We start from the raw sequence: 15,895 nt of genomic DNA, 5'->3' as shown, positions 1-15,895 counted from the left end.
AGCTACAGAGCGTTCCTGGGTGTGGGGACAGGCCCATCGGGAACGGCCTGCCAAGGACAGAGCCTTGGGCCTCTCCGGGCTCTGGAGGACTTTGCTCCCGGCTCCTGAAGGCAACCGCGGCCCGGGTCTGTGGGTGGCGCATTGTGGGAATGTCTGGACCCGAGCCCACGCGCCGGTCTGCTGACGATGGCGAGAGTGGTCGTGACAGGCTTGGTCAGTTCACGACGTTCTCAGGAAGCGCCACTCTTGTCCCCCTCCTGGCGTCCCCTGAACAAGGGTGACGGTCACCCACGAGACCACACAGAGTGTGAGAAGTTGCTTCCTACCCCCGAGAGCGGCATCCCCCGCCGCCCCCAGCAGCAAAATGGTACTAACTCCCGAGAGTGACGAAGAGAGATGTGAGCAGGGACCAAACAGAGAGAAAACTTGAGAAAGAGGTTGGGCGCGCCTTCCCGGGCCCATCACCCAGACTTGGGGACAACATCTGAGCCGGGAAGGCAGGGGCCAAGGTAGGCTCCCTGTGGTATGTAGGAAGGGATCCCTGGCCCAGGGCCCCGTGCTCCGGTTGCGATGCTGTGAGGCCGGTCTTCAAAGGGGCGGGCCTGGTGCCCCACGTGAGAGGATGAGCAGTTTCCTCCCCTCCTGCCCAGGTGTGTCGGCGACAGCTGCCCTCCCTGACCCACCCCGTGGGGACTTGCTCTCTGAACAGCCCCCTGCTGCAAGGGCAGATCCCGATCAGTGTCTGTCCCCGCTGCCCGGGGTAATACGGTCATGTGTGTGGGGAGCCGAGGGCAAGTTACCCCAGCGCATCCGCTTCTATATTCAATCAAGAAACATGCATCGTGTGACTTCCCTGTGCAGGCACTAGGCACTCGCAGTACAGCAATGAGCAGAGTGGACACCCCTGCTTAGGAGTGTCCGTCCGGTCACAGAGCAGACACTGACCCCCGACGTGGCACACGCACATGCGGCATTTCCAGCTGCAACGAGCGCTGCTCAGGGGCGGAAGACAGGGGCCTGGTATCATGGGGAGATCGGTCTCATCTTCCCGACAATGGACACTTGAGGTCACAGGATGGGGGGCAAGATGAATGAAGACCAGGCATGGCAGGGACAGAGGGTGCGCGAAAGGGAACCTCCCGGCAAAGGCCGTGGGGTTTGGCAGTAGCGATGGTCAGGAGCCGGAGTGCTGGTGGCCTCCGGGCAGGGAGAACCCGCTGTGTAGGGCCGTGAGGGGCTTTACTGCCTGCGGCGTGGGCAGCAATCCCAGCGGTAGGCTCTGCTCGTGGAGCTGCTCCGCGGACGTGCTCGGAGTCAGGGAACTCCATCCCGCGCCCCCAGCTGAGAGAGCTCCGGCATACGCCGGGGAGGACGGCGAAGCCCTGGCCAGGGGTCAGCAGGGCAGCAGGTGAGCACGCAGGCTTCCATCCGTGTGAGCTGCTCTGTCCTGGGTGTGAGGTGAGGAAGAGGAAGGAACCAGGATATGCCTCTCTCTCTAGACCAACAGGCTGGAGACGGGCAGCGGGGCCCTCATCTGTCCCAACAGGTTAAGTCATGCTAAGGTCACCAATAGTCCCGAGCCCTCGGAGGCTTATGACCCCGTCTTTATCTCACTCAGGGACCCTCCCAAAACACGCAGTGGCCATGGCAGGGAGGCTGGGGTGGACTCAGAATGGTGCCGGCTTCTACAGGCTGTCCCCCAGAGGTCATGCGTTGCTCACTCACTCCCAATGGCCAGAGGAGGTGCACCCTGGGACGGAAGTCGGATGGAGAGTGGAACGTTTGGATGGGCCATCCCTGGGGCTGGTGGGGTTGGAGGAAGAGTCAGGGGAGGGGTGCCGAGTGGGCTGATCTCAAGGAGGCCTCTCAGAGCCGGGACCCCCCCACCCCCGCCCCGACAGCCACAGCTGAGGCCGCCGATGGAGACTCCGGGTTCAGAAGTGGACAGGGATTTGAGTTGGCCGAGGACTCAGAGGAGGTAGGAGCCAGGCAGCGAGAGGAAAGCCAGATGAGGAGATCAGGGGTTTTGTTCTTTTATTGTCAATATGGTCTTGTTGTTTTTAGGATAAAGAAAACCTCTACCTCCTGAGTGGACCAGAGGGGTCAGCCAGTTGCTTAGTTGCCTAACAGAAGAAAGAGTGCACACCTCTGGGGGAAAGCCATACTCACCCCACTGTCTGCAGTTCCTTTAGCCATAATGCCCAGAAGACAATAACAGACTTTGAGACATGAGAAGTAGGAAAATCTGACCCCTGATCAAGAGGAAAAATTTGGCATGTGAAGCAGACTCACACATGACCCAGATGTTAAAGTTATTGAACGAGGACTTTAGAATAACTCTTACAAATATGCTAAAGAATTTGGAGAAACATATAAAATGAATTAAAGGATGGAGAATTTCAACCAAGAAATGGGATCTCTGAAAGGGAACCAAAGGCACTCTACAGCCGAAAGCTCGGTGCCTCAACGGGTGGGAGAGAGTTTAGCCAGAAGAAAGAGGGAGACACAAAACAGCATTCTGGACGTGTGCCTGAGTGCCAGAGACCAACTATGAGCACGGGACATCACATCTTCTGGGCATTGGATTTATGTGCATTCAACAATACAGTTTGGGCAAACACAAGTCAATAGAAATTATTAAAGGGAGGCAGAGACAGAAGAAATGGAGACGAAAAGGACTGAATTTAGGGACGTACGAGAAAATCACAAATAAGCTATCATCCAAGCTTCCATGTAATTGGTGTCCCAGAAGAAGTGATTGCGAATGGGACAGAATAAATATTTGAAGAGATGATGGCTGAGAATTTCTCCAAAACTGATAAAAGACATCATCCCATAGATTTAAGAAATACTGCAAATTCCGAAGAAGATAAAGGCAAAAAGAACTATGCCCAAGCACGTTAAAGGGAAACTGCTAAGAACGAAAAATATGGAGAAAACCTGAGAAGCTTCCAGAGGAAATGACACATTGCGTCCTGGAGAAGAACAGTAAGAAAGACAAGTGCCTTCCCGAGAAGAACAGCAGACGCCAGAAACAATTTAATACAGCTTCAAAGTGTTGATGGAAAGAACTCTCAACCTAGGATTCCATACCCCGTGAAAACATCCTTCTAAAATGAATACGAAAACAAAGGTATTTCCAGACAAACAAAAGCTGAAGGAATTTATTACCAGTAGACAGACCTATCCAACGAAACCACAGCAGAGGACGCTCTTCCGGCTGAAGGAAAGCGATCCCAGCTGCGAATGCTGATCTGTAGGAAGGCGGAGACCGAGCCCCAGGAAAGTATGGAAATGAGCGACAAAGGATGAAAGAGAAGGTGGGACGACGGAAGAGGCAAATGGCAAGGCGGAAGCTCCGAAGCCAGCCGTATCCCTGGTTACATTAACTGTAAATGGACTAGACATTCGAGTGGAAAGACAGAGCTTACCTGACCGGCTAAGCAAAGCAAGACTCGAGTGTATGTTCTGGCCAAGGACACGGGTTAAATACTAGAACACAAAGAGGTTGGAAGTAACAGATGGGGAGACACAGCATCCGCTCTAACCACGAGAAAGCGGACGAGGCTGCGTCAATTCCGGAAGAGTCCATTTCAGGACAAGAGCAACCCCCGAGCTACAGAGGGACGTTTCTGCCCGAGCAAGGTGTTGACTCCTCAGGGAGAGGAGGAAGACGTGCTCAGGATGTCTGCAGACGTAGGCAGAGAGCCTGAGGGCAGTTTGCAGATGACAGAAAGAATGAGAGACGTGGGTCGTGGGTCGGAGTCCCAGGGAAGAGGGAGGCTCTGAAGGGAGACAGGCTCACCTGCCTTCAAGAAAGGAATGAGGGAGAGACACAGAGAATGACTAGCAGGAGAGGAAGCCCGTCCGAAGGCGGAGAGTGGGCTGGCGGGCGCTTGAGCAATAATGGTGATCTCATTTACAAAGTAGGCATCAAGGTCATTTTCTAGGTGGCCCGTGGGGTCTTCCTCATCGGGCATAAATGGGAAAGAGGAAGGAGGATGTCAGAACTCCCTCCACTAGCCCCTCTGCAAGTACTCACTGGACCCACTGTCTATCCAGGAGAGGGCTGGGGGCCAGGACCCAGGGCGAAATGCTGGCTGTGCTCCCCACGCTGGTTCTGATTCCCAAGCTGAGTCCCCCCACCCCCAGGCCACCCCCTACCTGTGTGACCTTGGGGGATCCCTGGCCTCCCTGGCCTTCGGTTTTCTTCCCTGGGTACGGGGCACTTCCTGGGGCTGCAATGGAGCCTTTGATTCCATCAGGAAGGTCCGAGCCTGCCCCTCAGAGGGCCCATCTAGGAAGCAGGTCCAGTCGCTTCACACCTTCTGGGACGGCCCTGTTCAGGCGGCGAGGCAGGTTGGGCTGACCTGGACCCGGGCGGGCAGGCCTTGGGGGATCCGGACGGGGAGTTCAGACAGGGCAGAGGGCGAGCGGAAACCCAGCTTTGGCTGATGTGTGACCTGGCAGCTTTGAGCGGGGCTACGCGGAAAGCCTAGTTCTGTGTGTGTGTGTGTGTGTGTGTGTGTGTGTGTGTGTGTGTGTGTCCGTGTCCACGGTGTGTGTGTGACGCATGTGTGCTTACGTCCACACAGGGTCTGCCCGCACACAGTCTTCTCCGTCTGATGCCCCTCCTTCCCTCAGCCCTGCCAGCAGCTCCTTCTCTGAGAGGGGGGCACGCTCCCTTATCCTCAGGACGGGGCTCCTCCCGGCACCCCAGCACTGGTGCTCTGGCCCCCGTGGGTGCCTACTCTCGGGTGGGGTGGGACCCCTCCCGTCGGCCACACGTTGGACAGACAGCGGATGGCTCAGAGGGGTCCCGCGAGGCAGCCCGGGCAATTGTAGCGGCCTGCCTCCCCCACGCCTGTCCCTTCTGGTGGCTGTCCAGACCGTCCCAGGGCTCGGTTGCACGTCCCCAACCAGGTCGATGGAGAAGCACCAGGAAGTGGAGCCCGTCCCTCGTTCCCTTTCCAGGGGACCCGGTCTCAGGAGACTGGGGAGCTCTGTGCTCTGGGGTGCCCCGGGGACAGGTGCTGGGCAACCTCAGACAGGTCGCTGAACACAGTGAGCCCCCGCCACACAACGGGGGTTAGGAGGGTGGGGGTGGGTGACAGGAGGGAGCCCCCAGCGCAGCACAAGGTCAAGGAGCATTCACTGCCCTCCCTCTGTTTATCAGATGGAATAACACGGGCCCCAGGGTCCGAGCTGGCAACACCTAGTGCAGCCTCTTCTGGACGGATCCACACTGACCCTGAGGCCTTTTCTGCCTCAGAGGCTGCCTGCCCTCCAGAGCAATGCCCGGGGCGGGGGCTCGCACAGGTAAGCAGACGGACAGCGGCTGCTGTGTCCTTCCGGACGGCCCTCCCACCGCGCCAGGGACCGCCGCCATGCAGCGTCCTGGCCTGGGTGGGTCAGGCCCCTCATGGGTACCGCTTTACTGGGCTTCTGCTGGGGTCTGCCAGGGGCTGGCCCCGGGCTCCAGTGGGCAGCGAGCCTCGCAGGTGCCTGCCTGCGTGGGGTTCGGGCTCGGCGAGAGACGGCCCTGCTCAGATGACCACGGACACCCAGGCTTTCACTGTGTGTCACACCCCTCGAGGACAGAAACCAGACACCAGCCTCGGGGCACGGCAGGGAGGGGGCACAGCAGGGAGATCCTCTTCTTGGTGCAGAATTTCCCGCGGGTCTCACTAAACTACTCACGCATCAAGGCGAACGCTGTTTTAGGGCAACACTCTTAAAAATCAAAATGAATTCAAAACTCATGGTGAACGAAATAGCAAACTTAAATCTTTTTTTTTTTTTTTTTAAGATTTTATTTATGCATTTGACAGACAGACACAGCAGGAGAGGGAACACAAGCAGGAGGAGAGGCAGAGGGAGAGAGAAAGCAGGCTTCTCGCCGAGCAGGGAGCCCTATGCTGGGCTCGATCCCAGGACCCCGGGATCATGACCCGAGCCGAAGGCAGACACCCAACCAACGGAGCCATCCAGGGGCCCCCAAAATGCCAAACTTTTTTAACAAAGGCAGACTCCACTCCTGCTGCCCAGGGGGAAACCGGGCCCCTCTGTGGTTCCCCAGCGAGGCACCGAGCCCCAGAATTCCTGCCAGGAGGAGAGCGTGCCTCCCTCCTCCTGAGGGAAAGCGATCTGCCAGGGATGGGGTAAGGAAATCCCTCCCCCCGGGGCAGGGGCCAAGCCCCTCTGCCCCCTCTCCCTGCTGGAACGTGGCTCCTGGAGCCCCGGAGGCCACACGTCCCACATGCTCAGAGGGGGCTGAGCGGGCACTGCTTGAACTGGGTCCTCTCTCCTCACACGTTGGCCCCTGGAACAAGGACGCCTGAAGGTTGACCGTTAGTCCAAGGACGCCTGAAGGTCGACCGCTAGTCCAAGGACGCCTGAAGGTCGACCGCTAGTCCACGGACGCATGAAGGTCGACCATTAGTCCTGAGAAAGCAGAAAGGAATTGCGGTGCCTCTGACCGCATTTTCTTCGTAAAACGTCCTTTGCCAGTCCCCGGTGCTCTTGCAAGTAGATGGAAGGAGCAGGTGGGAGCTGCCTGAGGGTTCCTCCAGCCGGGAAAGCTCTGGAAAGTCCCTTCCAACGGCCCGTGGGCTGGGTCTTGGCTCGGGCGAGGGCTGGCTTGGCCGCGCCTGGGCCAGACGAGAAATTAGTTCAAACCCGGGTCACTTGGGAAGCGTTTCATAAAGAAGCCGTTTGCAGCGGTGTAGACAGATGGGGGGTGGCCTTGGGCGGGGGTGCGGGGGGCGCCCGGGCGGTTACGGGAGCTGAACTTGGGAGCCTGGGCGGGTGGCGTACGCGGCTGCCATGTCTGTCAGGGCTCTCCAGAAGAACACACGCACGTGCACACACGCACACGCGCGCGGGAGAGGAGCCCGCCCTGGCGAGGCAACGCTTCACCCCAGAACTTAGCAGCTGAAAACATCAAGCGTTCATTACCGCCTGTGTCTGCGGCTCAGGGATTTGGGAATTCTGACTCAGGGCTGAGCCGGAGCTTGCCACGAAGATGTCAGACAGGCTTGTGTCATCGGACGCTGTCACCGGGGCAGGAGGCTCTGTTCTCGAGAGCACGGGTTCCACGGCTGCGGGCAGGGACCACCACTCCTTGCTGCGGGGCCGCCCCACCTTGCGGCTTACAGCACGACAGCTGGTGTCCCCGGGAGACGGGGATCCGAGACGGAGTGGGGTGGAAACCGCTGCACCCCTGTGACCGAGTCTCGGGTGTCCTGTCCCATTGCACAAGCAGCCTGGACGCCACAAGAGCACCAGCACCAGGGGGTGGGGGGTGCGTGGGGTCGCCTCGGGAACTAGCAACGGCCCCGCGAGCACCAGGACCGTGAGCGAGACTTTGCATGAGGTTCTCGCTCGAGCCCTGGAACTGGGGACCGGGGGTGCACGCGGCAGCTGAGCCACCCTGACCCTCCCATGCCCCCCACACCGCACAACCATGCCAGGAGGCCCCCCAGGGATGCACACTTCCTGCGGGGCCTCATGCAGCTGACTCACCCGGACGAGCCCTGGGGCCCGCCCCCACCCAGTCTGGGAGCGAGCTGGGGACCTCGGGGCGGCCGGCGCCCGAGAATGGAGGCGGCCTGGAGGGTGGAGGGCGGACACGCCTGCACCCCTCCTCCGAGCCCCGTGCGACACACCCTCACTCTGGGGGGTGCCCTGGGAGGGATGAGAAGCTGCTTTGGACGGTGGACAGCACTGGGACAGTCCAAAGGGACAGGGTGGGGTGGGGTCTGCAGGCGGTTTGCCCGGGGGAGGAGGGGGCAGAGTGTGCTTGGAAGCGGCTGTGGGCCCAAACGAAACCGGTCCGTGTTCACGCCGAGCTGAGGCTCCGCGACCGTCGGGCACAGAGAGAGAACGCGGCTGTCGTGGGCCCACTGCTGTCCTGTACCTGCTGGGCCGGAGAGGAGCTGGGACAGCCGGAGGGAGCACATGCGGCTGTGGTTTAGGCGAAGAGAAGGAGAGGGTGAGGACAGCAGGGTGAGCTGCAGGCCTGCGTGAGTACCGAGTACCGCACGCCGGCCCCACTGTTCCCTGCGGTCGGAGGACCCCTGCGGGGCAGGGCTCTCTAGACCCTTGAGGAGGAAGGAGGGCCTCGGAAGCAGCCAGCCCTGGCCGGCGGGGGCGGGGGGAGGGTGCCCTCGTGGCTCATCAAGAACCGAATCCATCTGAACTCCTTCCCCACCCCGGACTGCAGGATGGTTGGTCCTGTTAACCATGGTGGCTACAGGGGAAGTCATTTTCATGCACACTTTCAGGAAGACCTAAAAGACCTAACCCCCTTCTTCCAGAGTCTGGGACATGGTAATCTGGGATACCGATTCCGATGAACTCAAGAAGAAAATGTGTTGGCTTCCACACTGCATCACCCAGAGCGGCTTCAGGCATGGCTAGATCCAGGACCCCAAATATTGACCTCAAGGCTCTGACTCTGCCAGGGCTGGCACTGGGTGTCGTGTCAGGTCTGCTGCTGTTTAATCCTTCCTCTTGAGGCCACCAGAGGAGGCAGAGCCTGGCCTGGGCAGCTGAAAGATTTCCCAAAGATGACTTTTGTCATTTTATAACTCCCCAGAGCCCATGTGCTCCACTGTCTAAGGCCCAGAAGCCCCTAAGGGCAAGAGGGCTGGTTACCAGTGAAGAAAGATCGCACCCATCTATGTGCCAAGCATGAGGCAAGGGGCTGCGGGTACAGAGACACTTAAAATGCACAAGGCTCCTGCGAGGAACTCACCCGTCCTGCTGTCGATGCTACTCAGCCTCCCTCTCCCCTCCACCGGGCAGCAAACCTCTCTCCCTCCTAAAGGGCTAAGCTTATCCAGTGTAAGGACAGATGTGTATCTCATCTGTCAGCCACAGTGGTTGGCTCTGGGGTGCACACCTCACCCAAGCCATACCATGAGCACCCCCCTCTGGAACTGGTTTATGGAGTGACCAGAAAATCAGCATCTTCCTACTCGGGGCTGCTAACTTGGTAGGATGCAAATGTGGGATTGTCAAAGGTCACCTCTACCCCGTGGGGAGAGAGTTGACACCCAGAACGAAGTCAATAAGAGACAAGCAGAACCAAGACATGGAGGGATAGGCAGAACCTTGAGACCATGATTTCTGCTCCTGGATCCAGCCAAGCCTGAAGCAGCGCCTGGGAGATATAGTTAATGTAAGCTAATGAATTCCTTTTTTATGTTCATTTGAATGGAGATTCTGAGCCAAGAGTGTTCTTTCTTTCTTTTTTTCTTATTAACATACAATGTATCATTTGCTTCAGGGGTACAGGTCTGTGAATCATCAGTCTTACACAATTCGCAGCACTTACCCTCCCCAGTGTCCATCCCCCAGCCACCCCATCCTGCCCACCCCCCTCCCCTCCAGCAACCCTCAGTTTGTTTCCTGAGATTAAGAGTCTCTTAGGGTTTGTCTCCCTCTCTGGTTTCATCTTGTTCCATTTTTCCCTCCCGTCCCCTATGATCCTCTGTCTTGTTTCTCAAATTCCTCATATCAGGGAGATCATATGATACTTGTCTTTCTCTGATGGACTTATTTCACTCAGCATAATACCCTCCAGTTCCATCCATGTCGTTGCAAATGGCAAGAGTTTGGTTTTCTGATGGCTGCATAGTGTTCCATCGTATATATGACCCGCATCTTCTCTGTCCGTTCATCTGCCGACGGACATCTGGGCTCTTCCCACAGTCCGGCTGTTGTGGACGTTGCTGCTATAAATATTGGGGTGCAGGTGCCCCTTCAGATCACTCCACTTGTATCTTCGGGGTAAATACCCAGTAGTGCCATCGCTGGGTCACAGCATAGCTCTAGTTTCAGCTTTTTGAGGACCCTCCGTACAGCAAAGAGAGGTCTGATATAGACAGACCAACCCTCATGCAGGAACACCAGCTTAATACCAGAGTGTTCAGGAAGGGGGCGTCAAGCAGAGGGGCGCAGAGATACCACGGAAACAAGGGGAAGGGCACGGCTGGGTCTTGAAGGATGTGTGCAGGTGCGTGGGTGCCCAGGCAAGGGTTCTCAGGGTGTCCTGGCAGGAGAGTGCGTAAGCGTTGGAGAGGCTGGGGCAGGCCAGCACAGGAAGGACAGGGGACAGGCAGGGAGTGGCGGGGTGAAGGCCAGGTGCTGCCCCTGAGGTGGGCACCCGTGCCCAGTGCTGCCTCTCTCCATCCTGGAGCCCCACGGGATTAAGCACGCACGGACACAGCTCACGGTGACCAAACATAGTTTGCAAATCAGTCCTTGGCCTGCATTTCCCTCCAGGAGCGCGATAGGCTGCGTGGACCCCAGCATCTCTCCCTGGAGTCCCTGCGCCCCTCCCACTTGCTGACCCCCCCCCCCCCCAGCAGAAAGACACTGCCACGCCTTCCAGTATCTGGAAGGATCCTGATGGGTCCTCGGGAACTCGGAGTCAAGCCGGCCGGGCTCCCTGCCTTTGGCTCTGAGTCTGACCCCCAAGATAAGCAAGATAAAGAGAAAGTCACCCAGGGCTCAGTGTCAAGGACCGGTGTTCACGCGAAAACTTAGAATAATCTCGGTGCAGAGAGGATCGGCCAAGCTCAGGCCAACAAGTCCGAGCCTGTGACTCGGCCCTGGGCCCCGAGGCCCCCGAAGGCCAGCCCCACGGGCCCGGGAACCCGCGCACTGAGCTGCGACCCCAGCCCCGGGCCGAGGGGACGGTGGGCTTTAGGGGAGCCTGGGCGGGACAGAGTGGCCCCTCTGCCTCCTTGGGGCTCTGCTCCTCTGCTGGCCGGGCCAGCTCTCCCCACGGGGCCTTCCTTGAAGCAGGTTTTTGTGATAATATCTGACAATAAATGAAGGCTCCCGGGAGCACTGTTTACAGTAAACTTTCATTTCCTTCTGCCTGGGTGCACAGGGCTCCTCTGGGCCCGGAAAGCAGATCTGCCTGGATCCGGTTTCTGGAGCAGAGATGACTTCAGGCTCCCCCCGTCCTGGCCTCCTCACTCTCGCTGGACAGCCCCGCGGGCCCTGGACAGCGGAGGTCTCGGCCTCAGGACAGTGTGCGCACGCACACACACACACACAAATGTACACGCACACACACTTGCTCACACACACACGTGCACGCACACACATGTGTGCCCACGCGCACACACACGCTCGCACAAAGTGCTCTCCCTCGTGGTGGGGCTGGCGCAGCTCACGCCGCCCAGCCCGGACAGCAGCTGTCACCACCGGCAGTGATGTCCGGGACCCTGGAACACGGGGTCCTGCTGGGCTGGGGGAAGCAGGGCCCAAGGGGACAGACGCGCCGACGGAGGGCGAGAGCCCGGCCTAGCTGCGGAGCTGTCCCCAGCTCTCGGGAGCCTGACCCGAGTCGCACAGGCCAACACGACTGGCGGGCCGGGCGGGTCTGAGTCACCAGGCCTCTCGGGTTTCCTCCTCCGCAACTTGGGGACAAAATATTTGCTTTTGAAGCCTGCGGTGGTGACCAAGTCAGAGCAAGTAGGGAGACGGGTTCTGGGCCTGCCGGCACCCAGGTCCGCGCGCACACACACATACACACGCACACGCGCGTGGACAGAAGCCGGCTGGAGGATGCTCGCCCCGCTTGGGGTGACGCGGAGGACTTGGGTGCTGGGGCCCGTGGGGGGTGCAGGGCACAGCACCAACGCTCTCTCCTCTGCTTCCTGCAGGGTGAGCCCCGGGGCTCAGCTTCCTCATCCGGGCCCTGGAGACACCAACCCTGCCCCCTCAAGTGGGCGTGAGGGTGAGTCACGGTGTGGGACAGCTGGCACCTCGCCAGAGGGCATCGGGGGACAGAGAGGAGCACGGGGGTCCCGCGCCCCGCTAGCCTCCGGGACCCCCTGGCCGGTGGCGGCCCCACAGCCACTCCTCCCCGGCGCTAGCCTTGGTTTCCCTGCAGCTCTCCGGGCCCTTCCTGAGAGTCCCCTGCTGTCCTGACCCTGCCACGTCCCAGGAACCATCTCTCCAGCTGCCCCGGGCTCAAGGACGTCGTGGAAGTCTTTCCTCTCAGAGCGACAATAATAAGGGTGTTTTCAGCGCTGCCCCCCAGGAGCAGACAGGCCCCTTCACTACATCCATCCCCTCTCTCCGCCCATCGTCCCCTCCGTGCCAAGTCCCATCCTCAGTGTCCCACAGATGAGCAGCTTCGTGGGGCCAGCGGGGCGAGCCCCGCCGCACAGGGGAGCCGGAAGGCCGGGGCGGTGCGATTGGGGTGCGGCCCCGAGACGCCCCGCCGGCTCTCCTCGGCAGCCCAGCGAGCGGTCTCCGTGTGTGTCCCCGGATCTGGCTGCGAGAGGGCTGGGCGCCCGAGGGAGGAGCAGCCCGGCACCCGCTGTCCCCACGGCCACCTCCCGTGTCCCGGGCACTTGTGACTCTGCGGCGCGGGAAGCCGCTTCCTTCTTGTGTTTTCGCTTCCCTTTTTCCAAGGAAGGGACGACCACCTGCCCGCGGCCCAGCACGGCCCTCCCCAAGGACAGCTGCGTTCCCAGGCCTGGCTTGGAAGGAGTCTGGCACCCAGGGGCAGCAGGGAGTTTCGGGACTCAGTGTCCTTCTTGTGTACAAGTCGAGAGACATGTCACCAGCCCCCAGAGGGGAAGGGACTGAGGGCCAGCGAGTGGCCATCGAGTCTGGCGGCAGGGGTCCCACAGCCACAGAGCAGGCTTCCCTCTCCATGGTCTCTGGGAGGTCAGCCTCCCCTCACCATCCCCAGGTCACCCCAGCATCGCCGACGGGCCCCCCAGGCCACCCCTTGAGCCTGAACCGACCAAGACGAACACCACCCACCCCGAGCCCCCCGTGGTGACACTGGGAGATGGCACGGGGGACCCTGGGCCCTGCTGGGCGGGCACCGGCCTCAGCCCCTGCTCATCCACCCCACACCCAGCTGTCCATCACCGCTGGGGACTGCGTTGGCCCCGACGTAGGCCACTCGCGCCCCCCACCTCGTTGCCAGGCCCCTTCTGTGGTTGGCGTGGGGCAGACCGTGGGCCAGGCTCTGCTCCTCCCCCCCACCCCGCTCCTCCTGAGTGGTCCTGAGTGGCCAGCTCTCCCAACACAGCCCTCCACCCACCCCTCCGGGGATCCCCCACGAGCCGGCACAGGCGCCCCTGCACCCCACCCAGCAGAGCACCCCTCACCTGGCCTAAGCCTGCCTCAGCCCCTTAGCCCTGGGGGCAAGGTTGCACCTTGCTGGGAGGGGCTGGGCGGCCCTTGGCCAAGGTCCCCACAAACCCAGGAGACTCCCTGGGCCATTCCACAGATAAAGCCTGGACCTCAGGGGCAGCTGGTTCTGCTCGGCCATCCATCGCCGGGATGAACACAGTGTTGTCTGTCCAGCAGGGAGGGGTGCCCTCTGTCCCCTGCTGGGGTCCGGCCCTCCAACGCCAAGTCAGGCACACCTGACCCCTCCCACAGGTCGGCCCAGGACAGTGCCAGGCTCCCAACTGTCCACTGCTGGCCGGAGGAAGGAGAGAGGGGTCAGCAGGCGATGGGGGCTGCTTGGTCTCCCTAAAGACACCTATGGCTCCCCACGCGGTGGGGGGGGGGTCCCTCCACCGCGACGATGCGTCAGGACTTCTAGACAATGTGGTCCCGGAGCCTGGAGGGGGCGGGGGAATGGGTAGCATCAAAGGGCGGCCGACAGACCCCAGAGTCCCTGTGACGTCATGCCAGGGGCCTGGACCCGTCAGAGGTGGGGACTCGCCTGCTTCGGCTTCCATGTCCTTGGCTCGTGGGCACAGCACACGCATCGCGGCCTGTGCTCTCCCCTCCCTGCGTGTCCTAAGTCCCCTCTTCTTGTAAGGACACCAGTCCTGTGGGATGAGGGCCCACCCTGATGACCTCGGCTCAACGTGGGGGCAGGCCGGGGAGCTGGACGGGAGGGCCTGGGGGAGCGAGCCCGGGGGCCGCCGTCTGCTGCTCCGGCCTGGGGGGAATGGGCCCTACACACTCTGCCCACGTGCCACCCTGCGGGGACAAGGCTTCTGTGCTTCCAGCCTTCCGCACGGATCGGGACGAGGCCGTGGCCCTCTGAGCGGCAGGAGAAGCCTCGGGGAAGGAGGGCTCGGCTGCGAAGGGACGGCAGCGCACCCCTGACCCCGCGGCGGCTCCCACACCAGCTGTCACCGAGCCAGGTGAGGAGCAAAGTGACCCCAGAACACCAGGACACAGAGGGCCTCCGACAACACCCCTTCCCCACCCCGCTCGACCCCCCGCCCCAGACCACAGCTGGCCCCAGGCGGTCCCCACGTCACCAGGCTCCAGCGGGGGTGGGGGACGTGGTTGGGGCGTGTGTTGGACATGTCCCCCCCACCCCACCACCACCACAGGGCCTGGCTTCACATTCCGTTCACAGGCAGCCCCACCGCCCCGTCCAAGCTTTACTGACCCCGCCCAGTCCCCCACCACACCTGCCACGCACCTGCGAACCTTACGCGACTCCTGGCCCCTTGGTGCCCGGGCAGGGTGGCTGTGGTGGGCAGCACCTTGCCGACCTCTGGCTGCCCAGACCCGCCCCTGCACCACTGGGCAGGTTCGGGGAGCTGCGAGCGCTCGGGATTCCCAGGGCCAGCGCCCCCGTGAGAAGCGAAGGTCAGCACAGTCAGGCCAAGCCTGCGGGGCTGTCGTGCCTAGTTTGGGAAAATTAATCACATCCCACACGTGGAGGGAATGTGCCCGTTACATGTCTTACGTGCACGGGCCCAGAATGCCGTGGGACAGGCTGCCTGCAGCTCCCGGCCCCAGGGAGGGTGGGCAACGTCTCTGGGAGCCCCAGGCGTCTGGAAGGCTCTTGGGTGGTGGCCAGTGGGGCTCCAGGCCCTTCCGGCTGGGCTCCTAGCCTCTCCGTCCATCATCCTCTACCCAGGGGGTCCCCCTGCAAAGCCAAGACTCTGAGCCAGCTCGCTGCCAGGAGGGGCCCTGGCCGGGGCTGACGGGACAAATCAGCTGGCACTGGTGTGCCTTGAGGCCTTGAGGTCAGCGACAGCCCAGCCTCGGGAAAGGCTGCCCGCCCGATGCCCATTTGGATGGTTGGACCCAGCCCAGGACCCCTTTCTTGCCCGCACTCACTCTGTGGGGTCTTCTGATCACCCAGTGAGAGGGGATGGACAGCGGACTGTCAAGGGACCCGGGCCGGAAGCCAGGTTCAGTGGACCCGGGCCTGACTCCAGCCCCAAGACGCTGGGCCCGGGCCCCGTCCTCTGGGGACCGGTACCTTGGCTGCAAGTTGTCAGGAAGAAGCTTCAGAAGGTGACTGGCAGCGGCCACGCTGGCCCAGCGTCCGCAGTCACGTTCTGCCCGGGCCTGCCTGGCTGTGCCCCCAGCCGCCCAGGGCGCGGGCCGCCGTCAGCCGTGTGGCAGGTGGGCTTGTGCAGACGGGCCTGGAGCGGCTGTGGCCCATCGGGCCACGGAGCGTGGGGCTTGCCGCCTCCACGCACCTCGCCAGGCCCATCTGAACAAGCAAAGGCCCAGAGACGGGCGTGGCCCAACCTCTGTGCCAGGCTAGGCGGAGCCCCCCGTCCTCACTCGACTTCATTTCAGTAGCCGTCGGTGGGAGCCGCTGCGCTTGCAGACTTCTGCCGTTGTTGTCGGAGACGTAAGTCCCAGCCAACCCTGCTCTACGGAACACAGTGAAAGCGGGCGGCTCTGTTGAAGCCCACGGCCTCCTCGTGCAGCATGGGGTCACGTGTCCAAGGTGACCCACAGGAGGTGGACAGGGCAGAGGGGTGCCACAGCCCCTCTCGTTGGGGAAATGGAGACACAGCCCAGCAGAAGACACGCAAAGAGGACAGGAGAAGGAGCGAAAGAGAGACAGCCCCGGGGTGAGGGGGAAGACGGCAGACGGGGACCCAGCATGCTGGTTACGTTCACCGTTAAAGGGGCA

The sequence above is a fragment of the Martes martes genome (genome assembly GCF_963455335.1).
Source record: "Martes martes genome assembly, chromosome: 1".
NCBI classification, from domain to species: domain Eukaryota; kingdom Metazoa; phylum Chordata; class Mammalia; order Carnivora; family Mustelidae; genus Martes; species Martes martes.
The sequence above is the reverse complement of the archived record's forward strand: the minus strand, read 5'-3'. Positions refer to the sequence as shown.